A 13802-nucleotide genomic window follows, 5' to 3' on the forward strand; every position below is an offset into this window, starting at 1 on the left:
AAAGAAAAAGAATTTTGGATAACAATTGTGATTTTAATAAATCATTTTTGACCAGTAATTCTTGATAAGAACCCAAGAAGTGGTGTATCTTCTTTGTCAACTAGAATCCCTTCATCTTTTTCGGTTTTCTTATGGTAATTAATTTGTTTTCTTTTGAGGATTTTGATTTCTTTTTTAATTTTAGAAATTTCATATTGTAGTTCTGGAAGAGTAACATCATGGACCTTTGTGGGGTTTGGGTTCTGTTTAGGCAAAATGTCTTTAAGGTTATAGGTAGTAACTGGATTTTTAGTTTCTTTGTCTGGATGGACTAAGTTTTGTTTTAATTTTTCTAGATAAGCTAATTTAATTTCGGGATCATCAATGTGATTGACTACATCTAAAAAGAATCTCTGATCTCGAGAAAGCATATTACATTCAGGAGAAAAAGAGCTTAATTCATCTATTTGAATTTCGCTATCGGGATCACTAAGATTGGATTCTGTTTCATCGTCAGTATTGATTAGTACTGATTCTAATTTTGCAAGAATAGGGGCATCTAATTCGAGTTCATTAATACGTTGATTGACTCGACAATATTTTGCTATATGACCTAGAGTATTACATTGAAAACAGACTACAGATTTTGTATCTAGTTTTAATTTATCTGTTTTAGGAGATGTCTTGTCTACCCTATTTTTTCTAAAATTAGGTTTTTTGTAAAAGTTAGGTCTTTTATGATAGCTTCTATTGTTAGAAAATCTAGACCTAAAATTACGAGTCTCCTTTGTAATGTTTTTATTTTGTGAACAGTTTTCTTTGTAGCCAAATTGTTTACAGAAAGAACCTAATTCATTTTTAAATTTACTTTGTTCCCATTTTAACTGTTTTTGTAATTTAATATCGGAACACAATTGTAAACCTACCTTTTGGATAAAACTAACTAAATCACCATATGTCAATTGATCATACTGTATCTGATTATTATGAACTGATTTAATTTTATCTCTGACCTTATCTCCTAATAGAATTGGAAGACCAGCTAAGAATTTCTCTTTCCAGAAAGATTGGTTATTATCAGGACGCATCATGACTCGAGTTAAGAAAGTATCTTTGTATTGGCAAAAATCATGAAGCTTTTTGCATCTTAAATTGGCTAGGAGTTCAGAAGACCTATTTGAAATGCTAGAAGGATCTCCCAAGAAATTTTTTGAAATGGAGAAGATTAAAGTTGCAACAGCATCTTGGATTTCTTCACCAAATTCAATTTTGATAATAGCACCATCAGAAGTAGTTTTAACAGCATTAGTTTTAACAGCATTAAGAATTTCATTTTGTTGGGATGTGGTAAGATGGTAATCCCACCATCCTTTTAGTTGACCAGTGAAGCCAGCAACAATTAAGTTTGCAATGGCTTGGTCAGTAGTATCTATTTTGGTTTTATATGCATTACTGACCATGGTCATTTGTTGTAAAAGGTCAAGAATATTGTAATCAGACATTTCATCTATATTCCATTCATAGATGGCATTGGCATTGTATTTCATTTGGTTTGTTTGTTTTTCTTCTAAAAGAACATCTGGTGCAGTAGTTTTGGAGTAATATAATTTTTGTGGAGATTGCCATTTCATTTTGTTAATTTCTAAATCAGAATTGTCAGAGTGACTATTAGTTTTGTCGAGATTATGCAGTGCAGGTTTTAAAGATGATTCAGGGGTGTCAAGAATTTGTAAGGAAGGGAAACGGGTAATATCACTACGTAATGGATGTAATTTTTTATCTAGTTCTTCCATAAAGTCACTATTCTTAGTATGTAGAGTTTTTACTAATTTTGGAGGAATTTCGTAGGGTTTAAAAACAGGTTTAGCTATACTAGTACCAAGGGTTGGCTTTTGTACATAATCTTCAATCATATTTAACTGTTGACCAATAGTAGACAAGTGTTGGTTTGTAAAATTATTTTGTTCAACTAAATTCTTAAATTCTTTATCGGTTTTTGCTATTTTAAAAGGGGTAGCAACAATCGGAATATTTTTGTAATCTAATTTGAGTTGGGCTAATGGTGGGTGTTCAGACTCAATGATGGTGTTTTGAGTTATATCATGCCATGTTTGGATCCTAGCGGTTGTATTGATTGAGGGTAAAGAAAAAGGGTAATCACTACCTGCGTCAGGGAAGGTCATTTCAAACCAGTCAAAAAATAATAATTGTATTTTGTATTCATTTAGAAAATCATAATATTCATTTTGAAGTGATTCTCGATTTTGTCCTTTATAATTATTAAGAAACCACTCACGTTTTATAGTATTAGCTTTTGAATAAAATTCTTTTTGTAAATATTTTTTATCACTAACAAAATCACTTTCTAAGACACAAAGTTCAGGATGGTCAGGGTTATCTGCCATTTGTGAATAGGTTGGTGTCATTGGGGTTGATTCTTTTTGTTTTATGTGAGAACCCTCATTGGATTCTGGGTGTTGAACATCATAGAAAGGTTTTGGTATTAAACTAGAATTATTCACACCTCGTAATTCAGAATGATTTAAAATTTTAGATTCTTTTTTATAAATTTTGTTTATCTCTACTTGGGGGATATCCCAAGTATCAATTGACCTATCTAAATCCTCAAGATTAATCTCTTCTTGGTTGACAATTCTATCGCCAGATATTGAACTAGAAGTAGAGGTTGATCTAAAAAGAGAACTCATGTTTAAAATTGAGAACAGTGCCTACTTGTTGTGGAGAACAGAAACGACATTCAACGGCTATCCTTTCAAGCATACAAGCCGCACACACCACAACCACGGCCTCAGTACTGAACGTCAACGTTTAACCACTTGTTATCTAATCCGTTGAAACAGTAACATTACGCAAATAAAATTGGCCAACCTTAGGTCTTCATTTCCGGTGGCCATTTTGGGCTAAATCTGAAAGGGCAATCTCAGTGAGGGGAGTCCAATGACGGTGGTGGGGTAGTAAATATTTACCGAAATCATTTGGATTTGAGACCTTTTATTTCATGTTACAGTTTGAAATAGTAACATGAAATGTTATATAGCGAAGGCAGTGATGTAATTGACATTTTCATGGGTACTTATGTGTCTATGTGTTTTTTTAGTATACCTAGATGTCCAAAAGTCTTCTTAGGGGTACCGGCTTGGAATTTCCCAAGTAAAAAGTGCTGATTAGTTGTAGAGTTTATATCGGGTTGAGTTTATATTGGGCTTTCTTTTTCTTTAGGCTTTGATTAGATTATTGACGAAAGCCTAATATAAACTTTGCAGACAATTATTTTATTTTAGTTTTATGATTATTGAAAAATGAATTTTTTTTCGTATGAGAATTTGTATTTTACTGTACCAAATACCAATTTAGAAAAGGTAAAATTATTAGAGGTTGAGAATTACAATATGGAAATAATTTTAATTTTTTTATACATTTAATCATGAATTTAGTATTAGAAGGACATAGTTTAGGTAATTTGTTAAATATGTTTAATGTCCTTGTAGGTAATTTTACATCATATACTCTATGTCTAATCAGCGTATTTTATAGTTTTACCAAACACCTAATCAGCGTATACTCTACCATATACTCTAACATATATTGACAGCGTATACTCTAGCATATACTCTGTCGTCCATACTCTCCACCAATCGCACCCTAAATTTTCTTTCTTTTTTTGTGTTATAAATTACGGTTGAGAGTGCTTCACAAAGTTGTGTGATAGTGATGAAACCTAAAAAGCCTTAGATAGATTTTTTACCTGATCTTGCGATGAGACAGAGAAGTTTTGAGACGAATCTCAGAGTTTTTGTTATTAATTTTGTTGTACCAAAACATCAAGAGCAATCAAGCTTATATAGCTTGCTACTTCTAATCATATTCCTATTTGGACTCCTATTTTAATGGAAGAAAATAAGTAAACTCGTCTTAAACTTCCTACTACAATTAAGTCTGAAATTAAAGACCAAATATATTAGTATATTTGCTACTATAATAATGACTAGTAATCATAATGTAACTCAACCACTTTGATGCGTATCTTCTCCTACCTTGCCATGCAAGTTTCCTTCCATGCACAATTCTTGGGCTACCGCCCCTTGATCTACTTGGCTAGGCCGGGCCTGATTCATTCTCAACTTATATCTTCGAGCCCAATTGTAAGCATTCTTGAGCTTGCGCCCTTGATCTTCATCATTCCCTTCCCCTTCACAAACTTCTTTGTCCTCAAAGACAAATTTCGAAAACTATAACTTCATCATAGCCAGGTCCTCCCACGTAGCATCTTCCTCTTCCAAAGTTGCCCAATGAATCAAAACTTCCCATTGAAATCTATTACCCCGCTTGACTTGCCTATGTTCCATCACCCAAAAAGGCTGTAAAACGATATTACCTTCCTGGTCAATATCGAGAAGCACAGGAGCACTCACTTGTGACTCACCTAGGTGACGCTTTGATTGAGAAACATGAAAAATAGGATGAATATGTGCTTCTGATGGCAACTCCAACTTGTAAGCCACTTCTCCAATTCGTTGTAATATTTGATACGGCCCATAGTAACCACTACTTAACTTGTACAAAGCTTTTTGAGACAATGACTTCTGACGATGAGGTTGAATCCACAAATAAACCCAATCTCCTACCTCAAAATTTTCTTCTCTACGTTTTTGGTCTTGATAAGTCTTCATCTTATTGTTAGACCTTACCAAGTTATCTTTAAGTTCTTTAAGAAACGCGTCCCTCTCCATAAGCTCCCTATCAACCTCTCCATTTGGGGAAGATCCCTCCTGATAGCTTACTAAAGTAGGTGGAGTTCGACCATATAAATATTCAAAAGGAGTTCTTTTGGTTGACGCATGAAACGTGGTATTGTACCAATATTCTACCCATGCCAAGTAGTCTTCCCACTTTTTCAGATTCTGATGAGCTAATGCCCACATATATTACTCCAAAGTCCTGTTAGTAACTTCAGTCTGACCATTTGATTGCGGATGATAAGCGGAACTCATTGGCAACTTAGTCCCTTGTAATCGAAACAACTCTCCCCAAAAGTTACTTAAGAATATTCGATCTCGATCAGATACTATTGAACGTGGTACTCCATGCAATTTCACCACATTAACCATAAATAGTTGAGCCACCGATTTTGCCGTGTATGGATGCACTAAGGGAATGAAATGCACATATTTGGTTAGTCGATCAACTACCTCCAGAATTCCATCATACCCATTGGATCGCGGAAGTCCTTCAATAAAATCCATCGAAACATCCTTCCATATCGTCTCTGGAATTGGCAAAGGCTGAAGTAACCCGCTTGGTTATCGAGAATTAGCCTCAATTCTCTTGCAAACATCACATTCCGACACATATTTGTGCACATCTTGCTTCATTCCTGGCCAATAAAAGACATTGGTAATGCGAACCCAAGTACGATACACTCTCGAATGCCCCCCAATGACAAAATCATGGAAGTGGCTTAACAACCTGGTCCGAAGGCCACCACCCATTGGACCTACAATTTTGGTATGAAGGGTTGTCCATGAGGTGAGGATATGGGACCCCCTTTGATTCGTGTAACTGTATCTCCCCTCCTTCTGGTACATTAAGAGTGACCTTCCGCTCCCAAAAGTCCAACAATGCATGATGCTTTGTTAACCAATCCACTCCAAGGATTACATCAAAATTCTTGAAGTCCAAGACATATAAATCAGCCTTTAGGGCTATACTACCAAACCGGCACACACAATCAAGAACTATACCCTCCAATGAGGTGAAATGCCCAAAAGGGGTGTCTACCATAAACATTAGTCTCATTGGAGAGATTTTCAAACTCAATGTACGTGCAAGGGACGCAGAAATGAATGATGTCGTAACTCCTGAATCAAATAACACCTTTGCTCAACAATTTGAAATGAGAAAGGTACCTCCAATGAAGTTAGGATGATTAATATAAACAATTAAGAATTTAGAATAAGGATTAAATATGTCATTCATAATTTTTTGAAATTCAGAAGGCGCATTTTTCAATCCAAATGGCATAACATTCCATTCAAATTGCCCAAATGGAACGGTAAAAGCTGTTTTATACCGATCGGCCTCCTGGATTTGTATTTGCCAGAAACCTGATTTCATGTCAAATTTTGAGAATATTTTTGCCGCATATAATTTTGCTAGTAAATCTTTTTTATTGGGAATTGGGTATCTAATCCATTGGAGGGCTTTATTTAATGGTTTATAATTAATAACGAGGCGGGGAACACCTCGTTCTATTTCAGCATTTTTATTTACATAAAAGGCGGCACAACTCCATGGTGACTGGCTGTGGCGAATTAGTTTTTTGTCTGGAAGCTCTTGGATTTCTTGTTTGCAATGTTCTTCTAAATCTTTGTTCATTTGGATACTTCGAGCTTTTGTAGGGATGTGAATTTCTTGGAAATCCTTTTCATACAGTAATTGTACGACATATTTTTTTCTATTCCAAAATACAGTAGGGAGGTCCGAACAAACTTCTGCTTCAAAAAGATTTTAGAGAGAAGTAATCTTACTTTGGATATCTGGTTTTAATAATTGTTTTTCGAGAAGAGTAATATCAATTTCATCTGTAAGGTGTTCTACTTGTTTTTCTTTATTAGTAACAAGACAATGTATTGTGTATGCATGAAGAGAACATTGTTTTAATAAATTAATATCTTTTGTAATGGGTTTTTGAATAAAAGGAAAAATAACCTATTTCCCAAGGTTTTTGTATGAATTCGGTCATTATTGACCTTAAAAGGTTTGATCAGTTCTAGGAATGGTGTTCCTAAAATAACATATTTCGTAATATTTTGAATTCCAAGAAAGCTAGTGGTAAAATCAATATCGGAATTTTTTATTGTAACATTAGATAATTTGTAGAGAATATTTAGGTGTTCACCATTTGCAGTTTTTATTCCTTCTATGGTTCTTTCCCAAAAACGACAAGGAACCAAATCAGCACGGAGACAGTTTAAATCTGCTCCAGAATCGATTAAAACAATTGTATCGAAAGAAAAAGAATTTTCGATAACAATTGTGATTTTAATAAACCATTTTTGACTAGTAATTCTAGATAAGAACCCAAGAAGTGGTGTATCTTCTTTGTCAACTAGAATTCCTTCATCTTTTTCGTTTTTCTTATGGTAATTAATTTGTTTTCTTTTGAGGATTTTGATTTCTTTTTTAATTTTAGAAATTTCATATTGTAGTTCTGGAAGAGTAACATCATGGACCTTTGTGGGGTTTGGGTTCTGTTTAGGCAAAATGTCTTTAAGGTTACAGGTAGTAACTGGATTTTTAGTTTCTTTGTCTGGATGGACTAAGTTTTGTTTTAATTTTTCTAGATAAGCTAATTTAATTTCGGGATCATCAATGTGATTGACTACATCTAAAAAGAATCCATGATCTCGAGAAAGCATATTACATTCAAGAGAAAAAGAGCTTAATTCATCTATTTGAATTTCGCTATCGGGATCACTAAGATTGGATTCTGTTTCATCGTCAGTATTGATTAGTACTGATTCTAATTTTGCAAGAATAGGGGCATCTAATTCGAGTTCATTAATACGTTTATTGACTCAACAATATTTTACTATATGACCTAGAGTATTACATTGATAACAGACTACAGATTTTGTATCTAGTTTCAATTTATCTGTTTTAGGAGATGTCTTGTCTACCCTATTTTTTCTAAAATTAGGTTTTTTGTAAAAGTTAGGTCTTTTATGATAGTTTCTATTGTTAGAAAATCTAGACCTAAAATTACAATGTTTTTATTTTGTGAACAGTTTTCTTCGTAGCCAAATTGTTTACAGAAAGAACCTAATTCATTTTTAAATTTACTTTGTTCCCATTTTAACTGTTTTTGTAATTTAATATTGGAACACAATTGTAAACCTACCTTTTGGATTAAACTAACTAAATCATCATATGTCAATTGATCATACGGTATCTGATTATTATGAACTGATTTAATTTTATCTCTGACCTTATCTCCTAATAGAATTGGAAGACCAGCTAAGAATTTCTCTTTCCAGAAAGATTGGTTATTATCAGGACGCATCATGACTCGAGTTAAGAAAGTATCTTTGTATTGGTGAAAATCATGAAGCTTTTTGCATCTTAAATTGGCTAGGAGTTCAGAAGACCTATTTGAAATGCTAGAAGGATCTCCTAAGAAATGTTTTGAAATGGAGAAGATTAAAGTTGCAACAGCATCTTGGATTTCTTCACCAAATTCAATTTTGATAATAGCACCATCAGAAGTAGTTTTAACAGCATTAGTTTTAACAGCATTAAGAATTTCATTTTGTTGGGATGTGGTAAGATGGTAATCCCACCATCCTTTTAGTTGACCAATGAAGCCAGCAACAATTAAGTTTGCAACGGCTTGGTCAGTAGTATCTATTTTGGTTTTGTAAGCATTACTGACCATGGTCATTTGTTGTAAAAGGTCAAGAATATCGTAATCAGACATTCCATCTATATTCCATTCATAGATGGCATTGGCATTGTATTTCATTTGGTTTGTTTGTTTTTCTTCTAAAAGAAGATCTGATGGAGTAGTTTTGGAGTAATATAATTTTTGTGGAGATTGCCATTTCATTTTGTTAATTTCTAAATCAGAATTGTCAGAGTGACTGTTAGTTTTGTCGAGATTGTGCAGTGCAGGTTTTAAAGATGATTCAGGGGTGTCAGGAATTTGTAAGGTAGGGAAATGGGTAATATCACTACGTAATTGATGTAATTTTTTATCTAGTTCTTCCATAAAGTCACTATTCTTAGTATGTAGAGTTTTTACTAATTTTGGAGGAATTTCGTAGGGTTTAAAAACAGGTTTAGCTATACTAGTACCAAGGGTTGGCTTTTGTACATAATCTTCAATCTTATTTAACTGTTTAGACTCAATGATGGTGTTTTGAGTTATATCATGTCATGTTTGGATCCTAGCGGTTGTATTGATTGAGGGTAAAGAAAAAGGGTAATCACTACCTGTGTCAGGTAAGGTCATTTCAAACCAGTCAAAAAATAATAATTGTATTTTGTATTCATTTAGAAAATCATAATATTCATTTTGAAGTGATTCTCGTTTTTGTCCTTTATAATTATTAAGAAACCACTCACGTTTTATAGTATTAGCTTTTGAATAAAATTCTTTTTGTAAATATTTTTTATCAATAACAAAATCACTTTCTAAAACACATAGTTCAGGATGGTCAGGGTTGTCTACCATTTGTGAATAGGTTGGTGTCATTGGGGTTGATTCTTTTTGTTTTATGTGAGAACCCTCATTGGATTCTGGGTGTTGAACATCATAGAAAGGTTTTGGTATTAAACTAGAATTATTCACACCTCGTAATTCAGAATGATTTAAAATTTTAGATTCTTTTTTATAAATTTTGTTTATCTCTACTTGGGGGATATCCCAAGTATCAATTGACCTATCTAAATCCTCAAGATTAATCTCTTCTTGGTTGACGATTCTATCGCCAGATATTGAACTAGAAGTAGAGGTTGATCTAAAAAGAGAACTCATGTTTAAAATTGAGAACAGTGCCTACTTGTTGTGGAGAACAGAAACAACATTCAACGGCTATTCTTTCAAGCATACAAGCCGCACACACCACAACCACGGCCTCAGCACTGAACGCCAACGTTTAACCACTTGTTATCTAATCCGTTGAAACAGTAACATTACGCAAACAAAATTGGCCAACCTTAGGTCTTCATTTCCGGTGGCCATTTTGGGCTGAATCTGAAAGGGCGATCTCAGTGAGGGGAGTCCAATGGCAGTGGTGGTGTAGTAAATAGTCACCGAAATCGTTCGGATTTGAGACCTTTTATTTCATGTTACAGTTTGAAATAGTAACATGAAATGCTATATAGCGAAGGTAGTGATGTAATTGACATTTTCATGGGTACTTATGTGTCTATGTGTTTTTTTAGTATACCTAGATGTCCAAAAGTCTTCTTAGGGGTGCCGGCTTGGAATTTCCCAAGTAAAAAGTGCTGATTAGTTGTAGAGTTTATATCGGGTTGAGTTTATATTGGGCTTTCTTTTTCTTTAGGCTTTGATTAGATTATTAACGAAAGCCTAATATAAACTTTGCAGACAATTATTTTATTTTAGTTTTATGTTTATTGAAAAATGAATTTTTTATCGTATGAGAATTTGTATTTTACTGTACCAAATACCAATTTAGAAAAGGTAAAATTATTAGAGGTTGAGAATTACAATATGGAAATAATTTTAATTTTTTGATACATTTAATCGTGAATTTAGTATTAGAAGGACATAGTTTGGGTAATTTGTTAAATATGTTTAATGTCCTTATAGGTAATTTTACATCATATACTCTATGTCTAATCAGCTTATTTTATAGTTTTACCAAACACCTAATCAGCGTATACTCTACCATATACTCTAATATATATTGACAGCGTATACTCTAGCATAAACTCTGTCGTCCATACTCTCCACCAAACGCACCCTAAATTTTCTTTCTTTTTTTTGTGTTATAAATTACGGTTAAGAGTGCTTCACAAAGTTGTGTGATAGTGATGAAACCTAAAAAGCCTTAGATAGATTCTTTACCTAATCTTGCGAAGAGACAGAGAAGTTTTGAGACGAATCTCAGAGTTTTTGTTATTAATTTTGTTGTACCAAAACATCAAGAGCAATCAAGCATATATAGCTTGCTACTTCTAATCATATTCCTATTTGGACTCCTATTTTAATGGAAGAAAATAAGTAAACTCGTCTTAAACTTCCTACTACAATTACGTATGAAATTGAAGACCAAATATATTAGTATATTTCCTACTATAATAATGACTAGTAATCATAATGTAACTCAACCACTTTGATGCGTATCTTCTCCTACCTTGCCATGCAAGTTTCCTTCCATGCACAATTCTTGGGCTACCACCCCATGATCTACTTGGCTAGGCCTGACCTGATTCATTCTCAACTTATATCTTCGAGCCCAATTGTAAGCATTCTTGAGCTTGCGCCCTTGATCTTCATTATTCCCTTCCCCTTCACAAACTTCTTTGTCCTCAAAGACAAATTTCGAAAACTATAACTTCATCATAGCCAGGTCCTCCCACGTAGCATCTTCCTCTTCCAAAGTTGCCCAATGAATCAAAACTTCCCATTGAAATCTATTACCCCGCTTGACTTGCCTATGTTCCATCACCCGAAAAGGCTGTAAAATGATATTACCTTCCTAGTCAATATCGGGAAGCACAGGAGCACTCACTTGTGACTCACCTAGCTGACACTTTAATTGAGACACATGAAAAACAGGAAGAATATGTGCTTCTGATGGCAACTCCAACTTGTAAGCCACTTCTCCAATTCGTTGTAATATTTGATACGGCCCATAGTAACGACTACTTAACTTGTACAAAGCCTTTTGAGACAATGACTTCTGACGATGAGGTTGAATCCATAAATAAACCCAATCTCCTACCTCAAAATTTTCTTCTCTACGATTTTGGTCTTGATAAGTCTTCATCTGATTGTTAGACCTTACCAAGTTATCTTTAAGTTCTTTAGGAAACGCGTCCCTCTCCATAAGCTCCCTATCAACCTCTCCATTTGGGGAAGATCCCTCCTGATAGCTTACTAAAGTAGGTGGAGTTCGACCATATAAATATTCAAAAGGAGTTCTTTTGGTTGACGCATGAAACGTGGTATTGTACCAATATTCTGCCCATGCCAAGTAGTCTTCCCACTTTTTCAGATTCTGATAAGCTAATGCCCGCATATATTGCTCCAAAGTCCTATTAGTAACTTCAGTCTGACCATCTGATTGCGGATGATAAGCGGAACTCATTGACAACTTAGTCCCTTGTAATCGAAACAACTCTCCCCAAAAGTTACTTAAGAATATTCGATCTCGATCTGATACTATTGAACGTGGTACTCCACGCAATTTCACCACATTAACCATAAATAGTTGAGCCACCGATTTCGTCGTGTATGGATGCACTAAGGGAATGAAATGCGCATATTTGGTTAGTCGATCAACTACCTCCAGAATTCCATCATACCCATTGGATCGCGGAAGTCCTTCAATAAAATCCATCGAAACATCCTTCCATATCATCTCTAGAATTGGCAAAGTGTGAAGTAACCCGCTTGGTTATCAAGAATTAGCCTTAATTCTCTGGCAAACATCACATTCTGACACATATTTGTGCACATCTTGCTTCATTCCTGACCAATAAAAGACATTGGTAATGCAAACCCAAGTACGATACACTCTCGAATGCCCCCCAATGACAGAATCATGGAAGTGGCTTAACAACCTGGTTCGAAGGCCACCACCCATTGGACCTACAATTTTGGTATGAAAGGTTGTCCATGAAGTGAGGATATGGGACCTCCTTTGATTCGTGTAACTGTATCTCCCCTCCTTCTGGTACATTAAGAGTGACCTTCTTCTCCTAAAGTCCAACAATGCATGATGCTTTGTTGACCAATCCACTCCAAGGATTACATCAAAATTCTTGAAGTCCAAGACATATAAATCAGCCTTCAGGGCTATACTACCAAACCGGCACACACAATCAAGAACTATACCCTCCAATGAGGTGAAATGCCCAAAAGGGCTGTCTACCATAAACATTAGTCTCGTTGGAGAGATTTTCAAACTCAATGTACGTGCAAGGGACATAGAAATAAATGATGTCGTAGCTCCTGAATCAAATAACACCTTTGCTCAACAATTTGAAATGAGAAAGGTACCTCCAATGAAGTTAGGATGTTCAGGTGCCTCCTGGTGTCCTAATGCAAATGCTCTCCCATGAGTCAATGCTGTCTGCTGCTTAGCTCCAGCTCGCCCCCTCGCTTCTGACAAAACAGCAGAAGGAAGTGCTGGAGTAGGAGCTGATGGTGATAAACCCAGTGCCTGTGACTACCCTGAAGCTTTGCCACCCTATGGACACCCCCGCTTCCTATGACCAATCATACCATACCCATAACACATGACTCTCTTGGTAGTGCACTGATTCTTCTTTTAGCCCTCCCGGCCACACTTGAAACACACAATCTTGCCATCCCGTGGCCCCGAACCCTTACCACGATCAACTTTTTGGCCCCTCAAGACCTGAAACTCAATCCTCAGTTTCTTCTAGCTACCTTCTCCACTGCCCCTAGCTGTTGAAGCTTTATGACCCTTCTTTACATCCCAATACTATCCGGAGTTGTGCTCCCCTCGCTTTAACTCTAGTGCCATATCCACCATCTCATCATAAGTCTACACTCTAGAAGCAATCACCATCCTACAGATGCTTAGAAGTAGATCGTCTCGGTATTTCTCAGCCTTGCTCTCATTATCTGGAGTGTACGTCTTTCCATACTTGTATAACTCCTCATACTTCTTGGTATATTGTGACACTGCCATCTCAGGTGTATGCACCAAATTAAGATATTGTTTGGCCTTATCCGCTTGGAAAGATCGTGGCACGAACCACTGTATGAATAGTAGCACAAAAGACACCAAAGTCAAATCATTCTTCTTTTGATCCAAGGAATCCTAACACTCAAAAGTTGTCCCTCTCAAGTAATAGGAAATCAATATCATCCTTCTACTCATCTGGCATAACCACTCTCCAGCCTCATATCCCTCCCCTTTTCCAAAAAGCTCTAGGGTAACCACTCTTGTCTAGGTCTCGGCATAGCCTCTATCCTCCATATTAGCTCCTGAAATATGCCCCTCACTGCGGTCCCCTGGTGTCCTAACCATCTGAGTCTGTACCGCCTGAGCTGGTGACCTCAATATCTCCACAATGTC

This window comes from Tripterygium wilfordii, chromosome 16 (genome assembly GCF_013401445.1).
Source record: "Tripterygium wilfordii isolate XIE 37 chromosome 16, ASM1340144v1, whole genome shotgun sequence".
In the NCBI taxonomy this organism is placed as follows: Eukaryota; Viridiplantae; Streptophyta; class Magnoliopsida; order Celastrales; family Celastraceae; genus Tripterygium; species Tripterygium wilfordii.